Below are 4,548 nucleotides of genomic sequence, written 5' to 3'. Positions count from 1 at the left end.
TATTGGCTCAACCAGATATTAATAAGCCCTTTGATGTGTATTGTGACGCATCAGGTAGTGGCCTCGGCTGTGTGCTAATGCAAGAAGGCCGAGTAATTGCATATGCTTCAAGGCAGTTGCGCCGACATGAGGAACATTATCCTACTCATGATTTGGAGTTAGCTGCGGTGGTTCATGCCCTAAAGATCTGGCGTCATTATTTGCTGGGTAATGTCTGTCATATTTATACATACCATAAAAGCTTGAAATATATCTTCACCCAGTCAGGATTGAATATGAGACAAAGGCGATGGCTCGAGCTGATCAAGGATTATGAATTAGAAATCCATTATCACCCAGGAAAAGCAAATGTAGTGGCAGATGCGCTCAGTCACAAGGCTTCCTGCCATTGTCTAACAATGAGGACTTCTGACATTACATTATGCCAGGAGATGGAGAAATTAAACCTGGGAATGATTCAACATGGGACTTCAAATCATTTGAAGCTGGAGTCAGTCATCTTACAAAGAGTAATTGACGCACAAAAAGATGATGAGGGTATGAAGCACATACGTGAGAAGATAAGGGCTGGAACAGCCAAATGTTTCAAAGAAGACGATCAAGGTGTGATATGGTTCAACAACCGCATAGTGGTGCCAAAGAATGAAGAGATCCGCCAACAAATTTTAGATGAAGCACATCTTAGTCGCTATTCTATTCATCCGGGAAGCACTAAGATGTATCATGATCTAAAGCAGCACTACTGGTGGACGAAGATGAAAATTGAAATTGCACGCTATGTGGCTAAGTGTGACACTTGAAGACGTGTCAAGGCCATACACATGAAGACTGCTGGTCCATTACAATATTTGCCGATCCCAACATGGAAATGGGAAGATATTAGTATGGACTTTATTGTGGGATTGCCCAGAACCGCAAAGGGGTATGACTCTATCTGGGTTATTGTTGATCGGCTCACGAAAATTGCTCAATTTCTGCCGGTCAAGACATATTACCCAGTACTTACCTATGCGGAATTGTACATTGCCCGTATTCTCAGTTTGCATGGTGTTCCGAAGACTATAGTGTCGGATCGTGGACCTCAATTCATATCCAAATTCTGGGAGGAACTTCATAAATCCCTGGGTACCAAATTGCTCCATAGTTCAGCCTACCATCCTCAAACCAGTGGACAGACTGAGAGAGTGAACCAAATACTTGAAGATATGCTACGGGCGTGTGTTCTGGAATTTCCACAAAAATGGGATGAATGTTTACCATTAGCGGAATTTTCATATAATAATAGCTATCAAGAAAGCATCAAGATGGCACCCTTTGAAGCTTTATATGGACGACGATGTCATACTCCGCTAAATTGGTCTGAACCTGGTGAAAGGTACTTCTTCAGGCCTGATCTGGTGAAAGAGACTGAAGAAAGAGTCCAAAGGATAATTCATAATTTGAAGAACGCTCAAGCTCGTCAAAAGAGTTATGCAGACAAACGGCGGATGCCCTTATACTTCCTTGTGGGAAACTATGTCTACCTAAAGGTTTCACCAATGAAGGGGGTATCACGATTCGGGGTTAAAGGAAAGCTTGCACCCCGGTATATTGGTCCATTCCCTATACTTGAGCAATGTGGACCAGTGGCATACCGACTCCAACTACCCAAAACATTGTCTGCTGTGCATAATGTGTTCCACGTGTCACAATTGAAGAAGTGTCTTCGGATTCCCGATCGAACCGTTGAAGTGACAGATGTTGTCCTTGAACTGGACTTGACATATTTCGAGCATCCCATTCGAGTCTTGGATCAAAAGGACAAGATTACCCGAAGAAAAACTCTCAGGTTTTATAAGATATAGTGGAACCAACATTCCGAAGATGAGGCTACATGGGAAACTCAAGACTTTTTAGATAAGAATTTCCCAGGCTTTTTAGCCTCTTGTGATTTGTAAAGCATGTGTAGCTGTTGTAACAAAGGAGTAAATTCCCAAACCACCCCTGCCCTGTACCAAGAATAAGGAAATAAGAATGTGACACATTTCCTTTTCCATTACTTACCCTAGGACTTTTAATCTCGGGACGAGATTCTTTTATGGGGGGAAGGATGTAACACCCCTGGTGTTACTGTAATTAAAACTTGAGCATGGCATCATAAGCATTGGCATTCCATATTTTTGACACACCTAGAATGCATTCACTGGGTAAAAATTTCAAACAAGTTGTATTGTTATAGCACTTTGCAAATAGAACCCTGGATAGGGAACTTAACCCTAAATAGGGATTAAAGGGGTAAGACATAACCCAAATTGAGAAAAATCAAAAACTTTAGGGGAATAGTCATAAAATGTTCCCAAGAATGAACTTGAATCACATTTATACCCCTGGGATACCAAAAACCCTAATTGGAACCCTGGAAAACCCTAAGTCCAAACCCTAGGGGCCTATGTGCAAAAACTATGCACATTTGGACTAAAGTGCCAAAACTACTATGTTAAAGCATATAAAGTCACATGGTTCACATTTAGGAAGATTTGCAAGTAAAACCCTAAGTTTTGGGTCTATTTGCAAAAATCACCTCTTAAGTAAGTCTGAATTTCAGAGTTTTGGCTCAACTTTTGAGCTTTGTAACTTTCAAATTATAGGGTTTTTGCCCTAGGTCACCACATCAAAATTGTAGCCCAATCATAGGAGAACAACTTTTCTTAAGAGTGTGAGCATAGTTGTTAAGAAAATATTGGAGATAGTTTAGCCTAAAGTTTGGCTGCCAGGCTGGTTCCACTCTGAAATTCAGATGTTCAGTGTAACAGAGTCAGCTTTGGTTGTGAATTCAAGCTTGGTTTATTAAGAATTGAACCATGGTTGCTATGACAAAGATGTAACCGGTTTGTAGCCCTACAATCTTGCTGCAGAGCTTGGTATGTGTTGCCATACAGGTTTGGGAGAAAATCATGTTCAAAAACGGTCTGTCAGACTGACTGAATACCATTTCCCATGGTACAGTGTCTGCACCGGATCAGATCGCCAGCGCCAGAAAAATCTCACCGCCGATGAGTCTCGCCGTGATTTGTGTCACCGGCGCCAGGATTCACACTCGGGTTGGATGGATAACGTCGCGGGGTAAGGATCCTCGCCGTCGGTGAGCTGGAGGTCACTCCGGTGACTCACCTCCGCACTCTGCTGCTTTGCGGCTGGAGCAGATTTTTTCGCCGGTGAACCACCGCCTCCCGGCCTTGCGCCGCGTGTCTCTATCCATCTACCGCATCACCGTGACTCACCCTTGCTCTCCGTTGATCACCGGAGCCATCGCCACGACTGAGGACACGAAACCACTGCACCAGTGCCCTTCCTTTCCTCCGACCACCGTGCATTGTCATCCGAATTTCCGGCCACCGCCGTTGAGCCCTATAAATTGAAGCCCCCACCAGCTCTGCAAGGTCATCATCCACCCCGCCAACAAGAATCGCTAGCAACCGTGCATCCGAGAGCTAGAATTTTGGTTTCGCCCCAAATCAGTTCTCCGCCACCGCGAAACTAACCTCACCGCGGCCATCCCCAATCCGGTCAGCTTATCCCTCTCTCTCCCTCGTTTGAGCACTCTCATAGCTCTGTGATGCTTACCGAGTCACCAATTCAAACTGAGAGACCACCAATCATCGGGAACGCGATCAAATGCTCATGGCCTTCGTGGTTCTCGTGGGCAGGATAGAATAGGCCACCATTTGCACAATTAAATTAGGGGAAACGTTTGTTAGGTAATGAATTTGGTTTAGGTCGAAGCTGAGCGCCAGCCGTTGCCATGTTCGGCCGGTCTACGCGCTCGTCGGAGCTCTGCCGCGCCGTGCACCGTCGGGGACCACGGGCGGTGAAGAAATAGAACTTGGGGGACTCCTGTGTAAATTGTCAGTGACTCCAGAAAACAGTGATTGAACCCACTTCGAGTTAGCCAATAAACCGAGGGTCTTTTCGCAAAGCAGTCAGCGCGGACGCGGGCGCGCGTGCGCTTCTGCTGTTCTTGGGCCACCTGGGCTAAAACCAGCCCAACACTATTCAATCTTTTTCCTTTTCTTTTTCATTAGAACTTTAGAAATCCATAGAAAATTGTAGAAAAATCCTAAAATTGTGAAACCAATTTTCCTAGACTTCTTATTTTCCATGGTATTTAATAAAAATAGTTTCATGATTTTTAAAATAAATAAGGAATTTTGAGGCATTTAAAGTAGTTTAAAACATTAGTTCTGGATTTTTAGAAGATAAATAGTAATCCCATAATTGCCCAAACTTTTTATATAAGCTCTACACATTATTTAGAAGCCTTGGGTAGAGTTTGGGTTGATTTGGACCTTGTTTGATACTTAGAACCCAAAACCCCCCTGCCCTTTGAACTCCTTTACTGACTCCGGAAACCCTAAGTTCTCGGAGTTCCATGAAGGAAAGTTGTATTCAAGACTTAGATAATAAATCCTTTATTATCTTTGCACTCTCATGAGCATTACATGGCATTCATTCTTATATATACCTATATGGTTATATTTAGAAAACGAAGAAGAGATCGAAGTGACCGAA

The sequence above is a fragment of the Zea mays genome, chromosome 7 (genome assembly GCF_902167145.1).
Source record: "Zea mays cultivar B73 chromosome 7, Zm-B73-REFERENCE-NAM-5.0, whole genome shotgun sequence".
NCBI classification, from domain to species: domain Eukaryota; kingdom Viridiplantae; phylum Streptophyta; class Magnoliopsida; order Poales; family Poaceae; genus Zea; species Zea mays.
This window is presented reverse-complemented; position numbering follows the sequence as displayed.